This window comes from Convolutriloba macropyga, chromosome 14 (assembly GCF_964194025.1).
Source record: "Convolutriloba macropyga chromosome 14, txConMacr16.3, whole genome shotgun sequence".
NCBI classification, from domain to species: domain Eukaryota; kingdom Metazoa; phylum Xenacoelomorpha; order Acoela; family Convolutidae; genus Convolutriloba; species Convolutriloba macropyga.
In genome coordinates this window covers 11,606,231-11,622,663 of record NC_134481.1, presented here as the reverse complement: position 1 = coordinate 11,622,663, position 16,433 = coordinate 11,606,231, and the positions used below count along the sequence as shown (strand labels likewise).

The 16,433-nt window shown below is 34.2% G+C and overlaps 1 pseudogene; it reads left to right on the top strand.

Annotated features, from left to right (window-relative positions):
- The first annotated feature begins 1,095 nt into the window (after positions 1-1,095).
- Positions 1,096-3,152, top strand: LOC142352973 (sodium- and chloride-dependent GABA transporter 1 pseudogene; annotated as a pseudogene).
- Positions 3,153-16,433: the final 13,281 nt, after the last annotated feature.

Genomic DNA, 16,433 nt, shown 5'->3' with positions numbered 1-16,433 from the left:
AAAATCAGATTTTCAAAAACTGGATCAAATAGCAAATGAATTATTTCAATAAAACAAAAACGAATAGTGCACTTTGTATAATTTTTGAGTTAATTTTTCGAAAAAACGGCGAAATATTAACTCCAGAAGACCCCTATGGGAAACGAAAACACAACTTGCTTCTCTTTTGGAGTTTGCAAAGATTTTTACAGAAGATGTCACATCTCTAAATCCGGAATACTTAAACAAAATGGAATAAAAAAAACGTATTTTTAGCATTTTTGAGTAAAAAGTTGGAAATTCGAAATATCTAGCAAAATTATTCATAAAAAACCTAGAATAAAACCAACCGACAATATTCTTCTTTTCGTAAAAGTATACCCAATAACACTGTTTTAAATAATTGTTACAAATTTTAGCAAAATTGACAAAATTTGGTCAACAAATAGGAAAAATGTCAATTAAAGCAGCGGAATTCTATAAACTATTCACAAAACTTTTGAACCTCGATAACTCCGTGTCAGAAACGAAAATAAAAAAAAATTATTTAAATTCCATATTCTACGCTGGACTGGCTTTCTATAGATACCAGTCTCAACTCTCGATGAATATATCGGTCGACCAAAATTGACTGAACAAATAAAACCATTTGAGTATATATTTCCTTCCCCCACAAGTGGGTCGGAACAATGAAGCAGAAACAAAACTGTTTCTATTTCTTAATATTTGCTCTCCTGAGTCATGCGTCAGCGGTTCGTACACAAAATAACGTGTTGAAAGATATCCCATTTAGTTTCACAGATGTTCAGATAATCGGAAAACCAATTAGTATTTCTCAATCAATTTTCTCAGCCCAACAAAGAAAATTTCAGGAAATTGGAGGACAAATGTATGTTTCGATCATTTTAGTAGAGCTGAGAATCTCAATTATACCATGAGTAGCAAATTTCGACTCGACGCGGTTTGTTTTTTTTTTATGAAACAGCAAAAAAAATTATTGAATAAAATCCAAAACAGCGGCAAACTCTTGTTATAATCTTATAACTAACAAATGTAATAACTAAAAGTAATAGTCATCAACTAAGTTAATTAATCTACTTAAGAACTGCAAAACATACCAGCTTAATCTTGTTTGTTTGTTTGTTTTTATCTGTGCGTAATTCTTGTTACTTCTTTGCACTGTTAAGCTAAAGTAGTACTTACTTCGGTATAATTTCCAAAAATGGAATCAAATTACAGCGTTGACAAGGACGGTCGTGAAAAATGGACAGGTCGCTTCGATTTCTTGATAACCCTAATCGCATACAGCGTTGGAACTGGAAATTTATGGCGATTCCCTTACCTGTGTTACAAAAACGGAGGGGGTGTATTTTTAATTCCCTATTTCATCTCCTTAATTGGAATTGGTGTTCCCATATTTCTGCTTCAAGTTACCCTAGGTCAATTTATGTCCCGGTCCGGTCCTAGCGCCTGGAACTTGTACCCTCTGGCTAAAGGTTTGGGCGTTTGCACTATGATCATAAATGGTTATTTAGTACTGTATTATATTGTTGTGATAAGCTGGTCTTTATTTTACATTTATTCCGCGGTTTCGTGGGACGAAATGCCGTGGACTTACTGCTTAGAAAATTTTGGATCATCCTGTTTCGATAAATATTCGAACAATTCAGAGACAAAATTTTCAAACGAATCGCTAAAAGAGCCGGCCGAACTATTTTGGACCAAAAATGTTCTAAACTTATCTGAAAATATGGAAAATATTGGTACCATTCAGCCACACTTAGCTTTAAGTTTGTTTGTATCTTGGATTATTGTTTACATTTGCATAATAAGAGGTATAAAATGGACCAGTAAAATTGTTTGGTTTACCGGTATTTTTCCTTACGTAATGATTGCAATTTTGTTCATACGGGGTGTAACTTTAAAAGGTGCCTGGAACGGAATCGTTTACTATTTGAAACCCGACTTTTCCAAACTAACCCTGGGTTCAGTCTGGCTTGATGCCGGAACACAAATTATGTATTCGATGTCACTGGGTGACGGGAATATTATAACTATAGGTAGTTATAATAACTTTCATGACAATTCGATTCATTACGCTTTAGTGTATTGCGTTGTAAATTGCTTAACCAGTTTTTTCGGCGGGTTTTGTATTTTTTCGACTCTGGGTTACATGGCTCATGAGAGAAATATTTCTGTTTCGGAAGTTTCAGCGGGGGGTCCAGGGCTGACTTTTATTGCGTACCCCACCGCGCTTTCCTTGATTCCGATTGGCTCAAAATTGTTCACAATTTGCTTTTTCCTTATGATTCTCTTTCTGGGAATGGACGGCCAATTTGTAGGAGTTGAGGGTCTGAGCCGACAAATTATGGACGCATTCCCTAAATTCTTTAACTTCAAATTTGCCCGTGAAATTTTGATAACAACTTTGTGCGTTACCTTCTTCAGTTTTGGGCTAATTTTTACAACTAACGCCGGAATGTACTACTTTCAGATTTTGGATTTTTATTCGGCTAGTGGGGCTGCGTTATTGTTTTTATGTTTTTGTCAATCGGTAACAATTGCTTATTTTTACGGGGGTAAACGATTTCTGAACGATATAGAACACATGTACCCTATCGGGTTAATGCGACCATTTCTTACAATTACATGGTATTTCATAACGCCGATTTTATGCCTTGTAATTGCTGTAATATATTGGGTTAATTTCACCCCGTTAACTTACGGCGACTATATTTACCCAAAATGGAGTGATTTTTTGGGCTGGCTAATTGCTCTTCCGACAATTTTGGCGATACCTGTGTCTGGAGTTGTCCAGTTATGCAAGAATCGAAATGAAACTGGTCGCTATAAGGCTGCTCTTTTGAGAGCCCACCAATTACATGCGAAATCTGAGCAGCCTTATCAGATAGTTGACCCGCGAACTGTAGTGTCCTTAACTAATGATTATGGAAATGCGGATCAAGGCAACAAAAAATACACTGACAATCAAACAAGCGAAGAACAGTGTTAAACTGTTTGTTTCTTCTTTATGAACGGAACTTCTACTCAATTTTTATTTAGAAAATATATATTATTTTTGGACATAGTAATTTCTTCAACCATTTTTATAAACTTATAAAATTACAACGTTATCATAATTTTAAAAAATCAATTTATAATTACACAATATATTTTTCTACATTTTTCAACGAATAAAAATGTGCAGTTGCAAATCGATATCCTTCCATCGGATAATCTAAATGCACACATTCAATGTTCTCTTTTGAAACACTGAATGGATTATCAACGGTGGCATCTTTTCAATTAATCTCAATTAACCGCATCTTCTATGTGTATTATGCACAATCATAAATTAGGCACAAAAATATACATAAAACTGATCGAAACTCATAAAACTGCGCGGTTTTATTGAAGCAGATAATGCGATTGAATGAATAGAATGCAATCTAAAATAACCCAGGTTGAGATCGCGCTCGAAATCGCCTCTGATCAGACCGTCCCACACCGAAGTGACCTCTGATCAGACCGTCCCAGACCGAAGTGACCTCTGATCAGACGAGTATGCGCTCGAAGATCATTGTGCGCTCGAAGTGCGCTCGAAGCCACCTCTAATCAGACGAGTTCCAGACCGAAGTGACCCCTGATCAGACAAGTTCCAGACCATTGTCCAGACGAGTTCCAGACCATTGTCCAGACTAGAATGCGCTCGAAATATAGTCCCAGACTAAAGTGCGGTCGAAATCACCTCTGATCAGACAAAAGTGCGCTCGAAGTTGCCTCTGTTTAGACTAAAGTGCGTTCGTAATAGTCTGATCAGAGAATGATTTTTAGCATGTACAAATCTCTCAATATCGTTATAATATATTCATTTCATCTATCATTTTATCAATCTTATATTCAACTAACAAAAAAAGTATTGCTGATGAAAACAAATCGAAAAAAAATGATCAAAAAAATTTACCGAGCATGCCATTTATTTATGCTTTTAACTGTATAAATGAACTTAGACAGCTTTGCAACAAAAAGTCTTGATCTACTTTGATTCAAAATCTTTTCTTGAGGGGACCGGCAGTTGTTATCAGCTGGACCCCTTGGTTCTGATCAAACCGATCAGAATTTCAGATGAAGTTCTGATCAGAATGCTGTTTTATTGTTGACTCTTACCAGAGACAACAAAAGTCAGTATGAAAACAAAAAGAACTTGAAGCAAACATTTGCTCAAATTGGCCTCTGATCAGACTAGTGTGCGCTTGAAAGTGCCTCTGATCCTACCGTCCCAGAACCAAGTGGCCTGTAATCAGACAAGTTCTAGACCATTGTCCAGACAAAAGTGCGCTCGAAGCCTTTTCCAGACCATGTAATTCGAGCGCACCGGGAATATGTGTGCGCTCGAAACTCGTCTATTCAGGAGTCACTTCATTAAAATTCAAATTCTGGATAAAATTTCGTAATTCAACCGTAAAACCAAAAAAGTTGGCCAGTATCTTTGCCTTGTTTTTTATATAATATATTTGGTGTCACTATAACTCTCTTTAATATATTTAAGATGCCAAAGCATTCTAAAAAGATATGTTAACTAAATAGACCTCGCCATGGACAGTAAGACATTGCCAATTTAAAATTTTTCGATGTCAAAAATTGTAGCTTTGTTCACGTTATTCAACCTGGATGTCGGTTTGCTAAGAGGTTCGTCGGAGCCTTTGTAGCAACTATATGATATTTTTTGTGAAAAATCAAAGGAACTCAATATCGTTAAATAATTTTCAATCAACTTGGCTGCTAAAATTCGAAAACAATTTTTAAAAAGATTGATGTCTGGTTCAGTCAATGAACATACAAATATTAACATTAAACATCAAGCAACATTATATACAATAATGGAAAATTAGGCGACACAGCTCTAAACAAAACTCTATAAACTCCCCACAAATAAATTTAAATTGCGATATATCCCGACCATTCAATTAGGAACGAAACAACAAGTAATGTAAGAACGATGAAAATGTGCATAAGAATATCTGTATCAGGGTTTAATTAGTGTCAGGATTGAAGATAAAACAATGGTACGAACTAAAAAAAACTGAACCAGTGATTGTAGCCTAGTGAGCCTTGTGAGTTAACCTGTAAGAAATGAAAAATGACAAAATTTGGTCAGATCGGGTCAAATAATTAAAGTAGCGCAAAAAGTAGCTGGCCTTCATAAGTCAGCACTCTGTGTAGTAACAGAAATTTAAATGTTTATTTTAATAAGATTTGATTTTAAAATTGACGATCGACAATTATGCGTGAAAATGAAACTAAACTGTCATCTGTGAAAATGACAAAAAGGAACAAGATCAACAAAAACTAACTTTTATAGTATTTGCCACAATACTACCCTGTTTTTCTTCTGTGAAAATTCTTTGTTGCGTTTTTCAGAAGTAAACAAATGACAGGTGTTTTTAAATTTAAAAAAATTGGAAGCTATGTCTGTTTTAGACAAAATTTTCTTTTAAATTTTGGCGCAGTTTCCAAATGCTTTAAATAATTCAAAAACCAGTAAAGCATTCATTGTAGCTTAATTCATTCATTTTACGAAGTACGACTAAAAATAACTTTACAGCTGACGATGTTTTAAGCGCAAGAATTTTTTTAATTAAAAAAATTGCAATTCAAATTTCCAAAAGAATACTAAGTTGCTGAATTTCCTGAAGAATTTCAAATTTTTTTGAGATCCGGGAAAGAACACTAAGTAATTTGAGAAAGAAGATTTTGCCAATTAATAAAGACACCTATCACCAATAGTAAGTTAGTAAGTTATGTATAATACTCTGATGCTTATACATTTATCAAAGCTAAACAAATTACAAAAGCAGCCTACCAGTTGAGATGAATCTGTTTGTTAAATTTATTCGTACAGCCGTGCAATAAAATTTCCTCTAAGTAATCAAATAAAGAAGTCGACTACATTTTAGAGGTTCCAAGAGAAGCAAAACAAATTATGTGGTGTGAAATGATCAAAAAACATAGACAGACAATAAGACGTTAAAAATTTTCTTTCGAGTGTTATGGAAGTCGCTGCTGTCTTGTGTGTATTGAAGTACCTTAGTACCTTGCTTGCCAACAATAGCTGCCCAATTCGAATTCCTCTTCCTCGTCAAAGTAAAGGGTAAAGGAAAGCAATAAAAGCGCGACTTGCATCAATTTTTATTAATTCAACTTTTTCACAATGAAAAAGCCAAAAGCATCTCTGCCTTTTTTACTTTAAAAACATTAAAAAACATGATTAATATGGAAAATTTTCTAATTTACTCTACCAAGAGTTAACATCTGCAAATCTGCAACTGGAATTTACAAACGAGGTTTTGTTTTAGAATGAAACAATAAGGTATTTTCTTATAAACACTAACAGATTCGCCGTTTTTGCAAAATTTTCCGCTGTTATTTTCAACTTATTTAATGTTTTTTTCTACTACTCACTTTTTTTAAAAAGAATTCATAATAAATATGCACTTAATACGGATGCATTATAACCTATACAAGTTTTTTGCTCCTGTCGTTTTTTAAATTAAATTCTAACAGAATTTCCAAACCGCAGGACACAAAAGTGATGATACAATTAATCAATAACAATCAAGTGTTGTCAACAAATTTTCATCATAGCAGAATTATTTTTTCAGTTTTCTGAAATGACAAAACGTCTCGGGTTTTGTTCGTTTGTGCCTCACAAAAACATAAGCATCAGACCTACAGCACTAGCCTTTGCCACTGAATGGTTCAAAATTTTAAAGTGATTTAATCGATTTTATGGCATGAAAAGAATCTTAAATGGAAAAAATGAATTTTAAGGCTTTTTGTCGAGCGAACAAAAATTCAAAACAACTCTCTTCATAGATCCATTCAATTTTTAAAGGGCTATTCAATGTACTCTTTTTCATCTCTCCCCAAATGAATTTGATTGACCGGAGTTGAATTAGCAAAAAAAGTCGCATTAGCATAAAATTCTTAAACTCATGACAAATTTGGAGAGTTGGAGCAATCATTCAATCCACAAGTGATCCCTCAAATTGATGAACTATTGAATACTAAGTACAATCCGTTGACTGCTTCAAATTCGGTTATCTGAAACGCGCATTAAAAACGGGAAAACCGGAGAAAAGTGAAACAGTTTTGCAAAACTATAAATCAATATTTGCACGAAAAATCAATAAGATAAAAAGCTTTCTAAACATTTGATGCCGTTTTTCTAATGGTACCAAATTTATATCTTTCCGCATTAGATAACCGTCAAGCAAATTTGGCATAGAAAATAATATGACTGTTCCTTACCGTCATTTCATGACAGGCTGGAACAAAACGTCTGAGGGTCTGTAAAATAAACGTTGAATAACAAATTGATTCCCAAGTCAAAAATCCGTTTGAAGAACTTTTCGGAATTTTTCCTAATTTTGGAATATTAGAAGCCCCATCCAGGGCAGAATATTGTAATTGAGTGTTGACTGTGATTGGGCGTATAAAAATTGGGATCTTTTCTGCTAGCGCCCCCCGCTTAGTTAGGCACCCCCCATTTATAAATGTGTAAACATATTGTTAAAGCTACGTAATCTTATACGTGAACATATATGAACAATATGCATCTACTAAAAACTAGCACAGCTATGGTCTGAAAGTATTACGTATTCAACCAATTTGTTGCATATAACATAAGCATCAATAAAAATTTCTGTATTAGATCATTTTTGGTGTTTTTGGCTACAATAAGGGCTTGATTTTTTAAAACTTCTTAAGGAAACAATTCTAAAAGTGCCTTCAATCTACCTAGACACTCTTGTTTCAATGAAATGCAAATATCCCTCTCACAATTCGCGAAAACTTAGATTTTGGGGGGGCAAATTTAACGGCTATATAAGGCTGGGGGCGCTAGCAGAAAATATCCTGAAATTGTAACTCTCCTTAAGCTATGCAAACCTGGTTCTACTTCTTTTCACTACTCGCAGTCATTTCATCCCGCCAATTTGCAGCCGACATTAAAGGCATGTTTTGTCATAATTAAACAGATAACTTAATCCCATGTTCGGTTATGATAGTTTTTTTAATCAAATATCATGGGCCACAGAGTCAAGGACATTTCCCGCAAGGCATCCCTGTGATTCTATTACAACATTAATAGTCACAATTTTATAAAAGACTAAAATCGGGTTGAAACGACATAGGGTTAAATAAATAGGGTTGGATAAGGGAGACACCGCTAATATTTACCGTCTTGAAACCATTGCTCTGTTCACATGCTTATGAAACTTATGAAATTACTATTCACGTGGGGATGGGAACAGTTTTAAATTGACCCTCAAAGGTAAATTAATGGTTCGACAACGCTCATATTGATTTGCCTACTTCATTGTTCATAATAAAGAAATGTTTTAAGTTAGTTTTTTTTGGATGTGTGCTAGCGCCCCCCCCCCCCACCGCTTAGTTGGGCACCTCCATTTATAAACGTTTTAACATATTGTTAAAGCTAAGTCTTATCTTATCTTATACGTGAACATATGTGAACAATATGCATTTACTAAAACTCCACATTCCATAACACTTTGTGCAAAGCAGCGATTTTTGCTTATTCACTTACAATTTGAAAATGCGTAAAATATCTCTGACGTAATTTCCATTTGCATGATAGTTCAAATTTATGCAGAAAACTGAAGTTTGTTTGCCATTTTTGTAGCATTGAACATAATATACGCTTTGATAAGAAACTGAAGCAAACACAGCAAGTATGCGTGTTAAACGCGAGTTTATCGCTCGAAGCTCGCTAATTCAGTTGTATATGTATAACACTCTACCTCGTAATAAAATTTTGAACCACGTGTCGTTATTTTTTGTCTTCATTCTATAATATCTGGTGAAGGTTATCAACAAAAAACGCAGGAGCGCATTTCTTCAGTTGTTATTTTGACACAAGATTTTAAAATTACATAACTAAAATTGAGTTACTTAAACCATTTAGCTTCAAATTTACCTACGACACTTCTCAATGTGTCTTCAGCTAAAGCATTTGATGGTTAAAAAATTATAGATTTCAACTCCAAATTCAATTCCAAATCATTATACAAATTGGTATTATTATTTACCAAAATGTCAGTTTCTGAAGAAGATGTTGACTTTGGTTTCAGAAGCAAACGAATGTCATTTAGTGAAATAATATCAATTTTCGGTTTCAGCTTTCGCACTGGAAATCTTTGGCGCTTTCCGTATTTATGTTTCAAACATGGCGGTGGCTCATTTCATATTCCCTACCTTGTTTCCTTCATTTTCATCGCCTTCCCCGTTTATTTCCTCCAATCATCGTTGGCTCAATTCATGTCTTTTTCGGGGGTACAAGTTTGGAATTTATACCCTTTAGCTAAAGGGTTGGGTTTCGCTTCGTTTATTATTAATCTCTACTTAAACCTACAACTAATTATGGTACTAACTTGGGTACTTTACTATCTTTACAGAATGTTTGAAACTGATTTACCATGGACCTACTGTAAAGAAATTTACGGCTCAAGTTGCTTAGATAGAAAAAATCTCGACGCAAACGGAAGTTTATTAAACGGTTCACAATTGCAGTTACGCGATCCGGCTGAATTTTTCTGGAAAAGTGAGGTTTTAAATATTTCAAACGGTGTTAGTTCAATAGGAACCATACAGTGGAACCTGGCTATTTGTCTGTTCATATCATGGTTTGTTATTTTCTTGTTTACTGACAAGGTCGTCGAGAACGAGCACAAAAAAATTGCGCGTTATCTCTCTAAAAGGGTTTTAAAAATTGACAAGTGCTGTAAAACAACATCCAAATTTGTACTTCCAATTTTGAATTTTATAATACCAATTTTTCCAATTGTTATTCTGATAATTATTATAATAAAAGGCGCGACCCTTAACGGTGCTAAAGACGGGGTTATCTTCTATCTCAAACCTGATTGGTCAAAAATCTTCAACAGCGGTTCAATTTGGTTAGACGCCGCTACACAAATTATGTATACTTTGGGTTTAGGTAGCGGCGAAGTTTTTGCTATCTCAAGTTTCAACGCATTTAAAAACCCAAATTTAATGCGAGAATCTTCGAATTTATCATTAAATAATTTCTTGATAAGTTTTTTCGGAGGGTTTTGTGTTTTCACGACTTTGGGCTATCTAGCACATGAACAGAACGTGACAATATCCGAGGTTACAGATGGTGGGCCCGGGTTAATGTTTATAACTTACCCTATAATTTTATCATTCATGGGAGGCGCTGCAAAGTTGATGACGTTCTTGTTTTTCTCAGGTTGTATAATTATAGGCGTTAAACAACAAGTTATTTTGATTGATGATCTCAAATACCAAATTGGTAAATGGGTTCCAAGAACATCTTTAACTCGATTCAGGTCCATAACACTCTCAGCTGTTCTTTGCTTAATTTTGTTCCTTATTGGGTTATTTTTCACTACAAACGGTGGCATTTATTACTTCCAAATTTTCGATTTTTACTCGGTCAGTGGAGTTATTTTACTATTTCTCTGTTTCTGTCAAACTATAACCATAGCCTATGGCTACGGCGGTCGGCGATTCTTAAACGACGTTCAATTCATAACCCAAATTGGGTTTTATCGCCACATTCTGACTGCTTGCTGGTATTTATTCACACCTGTTCTTTCGCTAGCGGCGATTGTTCTATATTGCCTCGACATGGAACCACTTCGGTACGGGAATTACGAATTCCCTTCTTGGACTATCAAAATGGGAGGGGCTATTGCACTTCCGATTTGGCTTTCGACCTTAGTTCTGGGCGTATTTCAACTGTGGGTGTTTAGAAAAAGTAAAGAGGGTTATAAAACTGCAATTTTACAACCCCAACAGGTGCATGGGAAAAGCGTACAACCGTACCGCACAGACGAGCAACTGTGGCCGATGCCGGGGGAATCTGAGGAAAATTTTGATGATATCGAAAAGGAAATGGTATCAAAAGGAGTGAACGTGTTCAAAAAAGACGAAACAGAAGAGACAGAAAATTATCAATTACACTGAAATGAAACTAACATGGTGTTTTCCTATTTTTATAAAATAAAAAATATTTTATCCCAAATTCTGTCTTTCAACCGTCTATATTATATTATTATAAACATTGATCAGCTAGTACAATCTAGGAAATAGCTTTGATCAAATAAATGTTATAACTGATCCAGAAAAAAAACTTGAGAAAATGTATTTTGCAAATTAATGGAAATTTTGTCTTTAGCAAAAAAAACAAACAATAAAAGCGGATGAAAATATCGTGACCAAATTTCATCGCTTCGATTCCCCAATCATCTCGTGTGCGTGATTGTTGAATGTGTATCGTGTCAGTTCTGATATAATGGATCAGTTAATTGTTACGACCCCACTTTAGTGGGGAGGGAGGAACTATATACTTAAATGTTTTTTTTTGTTAAGTCAATTGTCAACGATCGATATGTTCATCGTACAGAGTTGTGTGTGGTATCACACAAAAGCCCGCTCAGGGTACAATGTAGAATTAAAACGATTTTTTAAATTGCGCTTTTTCCGGGGAGATATCGAGGTTTAAAATTTTGTGAATAATAGACCGATTGTCGTGGTTTTTGTTCACATTTTCCGGAACTTTAGCCCCAATTTTTGTCAATTTTGGAAAAATTCTTTGGACAAAAATGCTTTCATACCCCCTTTTTGTTCAATTCTGCCAGAAGTAGAGACCTAAGAAACGCTAACACAATTTTGTTTCAGCTTCCTATAAGGGTCTCCTTGAATCAAAATTTTGCCTGTTTTTTGCTAGCTTGACTCGATATGTATCCAAATGCTTCAACTATTTTCAAAATCTATTATTATAATCAAAAAATTTTCGGATTGTATTGAGGCGCAATGTTTTTTTTCGAAAATTTTTTGCAATTTTTGTTCTTGTATGTTAATTACCGACTGAATTATATTCATACTAAGATTTAACTGAAGCAGGTCACCATTACAAAAAAAATGAGCTAATATTAACGCATCACATAAGCTTTTGAGTTTGAGCTCATGGTTATTAAGGCTTCGACAAAGCGTTTCAAAAAAACTTGAGAAGCTTGTTTTGCCTGCACTTTTTGTTCTTCTTGCAGACTCATGACTTAGTATCAATAATCAAAGATTCTAATTGGCTTCTTTAATTGATAAAAATAAAACTATACTGTGATTTCAATTGATATCTGAAGGCTCTTATTACTTCGTAATTTTTATTTTGAGAAAATATCAGTGAAATTTTGAACTATGCATCTTTCATATCATACTACTGTCAACCTGCAGCCCGGTCTCAGTAAAAACAGTTGAATCGTTTTTCCATATGAAATAGAATTTAATTTTTATAATTAATTATGAAACATATGGTCTCAACGGCTGTGAAACAGATCTCTTGTAAAACTTATAAGATCTTTCAAATTTTACCACTGTTTTTTGTAGTTTTTGTAATCATTCAAAACATTCCAGATCATGAAAGGACGTAAAAATGAATCAATTCAATAATTTCAAACTATAGCTAATGGTTTAAATGACTTTCAGATAAATACAATTTCAAAGAAAAAAAAAGGATATTTGAACATTTGGTTTTAATTTAGTTTCATTGTTGATCGGTACTACCAATATTTTTCTGAAGCCAACACTAATTTTTTGATAGCTATATTTATTTACCTAATGTCTATATATCTAAGAAATTTGTTTTCAGAGAAACTTTTATAATATATCTTCAATGGTTAAAATTTTCATGTTTTTTGTCTTTTTTATATAGACACTATACAAAGAAGTCCAACTGATGGTCAAATGAGACCCACGTAAAAAGTGAAAAACCGCCATTTGAATATAGTTTTTATTTGTTTCATTATATCAAAGTTTAATCGCTTCAATACTGTGGTTTAAAAAACTAGTTTGTAAAGTTTTGAGTTCTGACAGTTATTATAGTTTTTTGTAGTTTTAGAACTTAGTCTCACTAAGAACGAGCCCAATTGCATTCCAAAAAAGTTTGAATTCAATCCTTTTTTGTTTTTAGTTGAAAGCTGACTGTTGTCATGACTTTCTAAAATATTTGTTTTAAGAAACATCAATTGATTTTTCAGCTTTGTCACTTTTTATGTTCTTTCCTTCAGAGGTAGTTTAGTCTCTGCAAAGACAGGCCGTATTCTCTTTGAAGCAAACCCGAGTTCAAATTTTATAACTGTTTTTGTTTTCAACTAATGGTTTTGTTTTAACTAATGGCTGCCTCAATTATACATCAAGAACTTAAGGAGGTATAAATCAAGCAGATATAATTTAACAGGAGATTAACTTAAGAAGACATACATTATCAGATTTCAATTGTTTCCTCAATTATTCATCAAGAAGTAGAAATGAACTTGCCTAATGATTTCAGTTGATACCTAATGGTTTTAATCCCTTAGAAAATATTGGTTTTAAAAAATGGGAAACTATTTTTGAATTTTGCTCTTTCTGCTGTTGTTTTTCTAATTGTTTCGAAGTCTCATTAAGGAGATGTTTCATATTTTCTTGGTGACGTAGAGGCCAATTAGTTTAGTTCGTTGTTATCTAGCGCCATTTTGATTGGTTATTCTGTTTTTTTAAAACAGACATCCAGATTTGCGTGTAATTATTTTTTCTTTGTTTCACGGTTATCTTGTCTCGTTATCTCATCATTCGCAGGTTTCATCAAACTTCTAATTTCATTTAGTGGTTCGGTGAACAAAGTAAGATTCTGAAAGTTTTCTATCACTTCCTCATTTGGTAAACCATTAAGTCAAGCTGAGGGAGGTCGGAACATTGTGCGTAAGCACATCACCGGGCCTCCTTGTTGTATCAATAACACGTTAATGCAATACCTTTATTCAGCTTATAAAGGGAACATAAAGAGCTGTAAAAAGGGGCAAATAACAATTATTACGGAAAATTTATATGTGACGGAAATCAAAAATGACTGAAAAATTTGATTCCGAAAAAAAAAAATTATCCCAAACGTCTTAGACCAAAAAATCCTCGACAAAAGCAACTGACAAGGCCCTGCGCGAAAAAGGCAGTCACTCTATTGGCAAGGGAAATTTTATTCGATGCAAATCTCTACAAAGACAAAAACTTTTTGATACCCTATTCTTTTTGATGCCCCATCCTATCAATACGTGTTCCGCAGTGCCAGAAAAGCATGCTTGAAAATAAGAACTCAATTATGTTTGTATTTGAAAAAAATGGATTTCATATTTCAAAAATCAAGATTTTAATATTTTTATTCATCATTAAGTTTGAATATTATCGATTGACAAATTGAAAGCTGAGCCAATTTGATGAGATCAATTTTTTGGTTTCTTAGTTTTTTTCTTTTCTTAGAACTTAAACGCCAAAGTTGAGATTAGATCTGGTGAAAAAAACATTAAAGATCTATGTACAGTAAAATCGACATAAGTATCCAAATTTTGATTGAAGTGGTCTAGGGCTTTGTTAAGGTTCAACGTTTTTTTTTCTAATTTCAGCAAAATTATTCAAAAACCATGATATGATTCATACCAAAGGAGTTAGGTAGCGAAGAACCAGTAGATTTAAGATACTATTTCCTGCGGCAGCGACTCGGTTTTCACTTTTTTTCTGAATCGTGGCTAGCTTTTTATAACTACTTTACTTTAAAATTGATTTCTTGCATAAAATTTTTTCAGTCTACTTGACAGCAATTCTTTGAATCGTGATACAGGGCCTGTCCTACCCCGATTCTACATATTGCAAATTTTTGCTCCATTTTATTCTCACTCTCCTAAAGAACCAATCTTTTTATAGAGTTTTATGTGTGCGTGCGTCACGGCAGTACGAGACGCACACTTAAAGTTTTTTTGGTATGATTGTGTGAATAATATCATACACTTCTTGACTATATCAGCATAGTCAAAGGAAATCCTGCTCTAGTTTTAAATGTTAATGAAGTGCCTTTAAAATGTCTGCTGAATTACAATTGTCTAATTCAACTCAAGACAAAATAATAAAGAACTATTTCTTGCGAAATTAAAATTACTGAGCTATAATTCTGTTTGTCAGTATTTTGACGCTATAGTTTGACAAAACAACCACTATAGTGTTTGGCCTCCTGTCAGCTGTTTTAAAAAGGGCTGCTCATATTTAGAGTGAGGCAACATATTTTGTGAGAACGCACGAGATCGAATAATTTCTGTTGTTTAAATAGCATGAGCTACTTCGCCTTGTTCCCTCTTTCATTTTCTTTCTAGTTTCGGTATCCTAAGTTTGTCTCTTTTATCTCCAGCTACTCCTTTGAAACTTATGCTAACGTTGTCAAAATTTTACTGTGCATTTGCATTTTGTAGGGACTAAACAAAATTTTTAAAACCACTGTCCGAAGATAATTTTCACCCCTAGTGAGACTTGTTATCCATTGCAGCCTATTTCGGTTAGGGGGGACTAAAATCACTAAAGGGGCTTCAAATGATGTCATTAGAGGTGATTATATACCACTAATAAAATTAAAAGTGAAAAAATTACACCAATTTTGGCGCACTTTTCATTTGACTTTTAGCAGTGAACTGCCATCACGTGAGTTCAGCTGCATACATTTTAAATAAGAGTAATTTAGATCACGCAAAACGAAAAAGTAAAGAACGCAGAAGTCAAAAATTTTGCATAATAAACAATGCAACCTCGAAATCAAAAATATGAAAGAAGAGCCGGTGTTACACCTAAAACGGAAACATGAAAGCGAAAAAAAATTACCTAATAGAACTAAGGTGGAATCTTTTCCATGTGCCCCCAAGCTTAGTGGGCGCATATGATTTGCACCCCCCCCCCCCCCCCGACGAACGTTCCAAATTTTTTACATAATGATTTACTATGTAATAGCACGTGCTCTCTAACTGGGAGCTCATAACGTACTGGGGGCACAAACGGAAAAGATCCCTTAAGTGTTTGAACAAAAAGTAGATGCAAGCTTTAGTTTAAGGATGGGGGTTGGTAGTTGAATGGGGGGGCAGCAAAAAGCTGATGAGATGGAGGCATGTATGTGGGGGAGGGTATATATTTGAGGGGGTGGGCAGGTAGGTGGGGGTTGGTAGTTAGGTTGGAAGGATTGGTAGGTAGGTGGGGATGTTTGTAGTACTATGGATAGGATAGGGAGGAGGGACTGTTATGGGAACAAAACTTCTCAAAATTATCTATCCAGCTGAAACTTTTCCAGAAGCGCCTAATTACTATGCATTAGTAACTAAGCTACTGTTAAAGTCCAATGTTCGCAAACAGATGTAAACTCTCTAAAATAAATGTTCACGTAAAAAACAAACCTGTTTCAGCAAAAAAAAGATAGCCGGAAGAATTCCTTTTGGAAGCTATTACATTTTGTCTTGAAATATAAACTCCTCACGTCATCAAGATTGAAATAACTGGTAAAAACGCATAACACGAAAGATTTGAAAATTAACGTCATTCGAGCAACT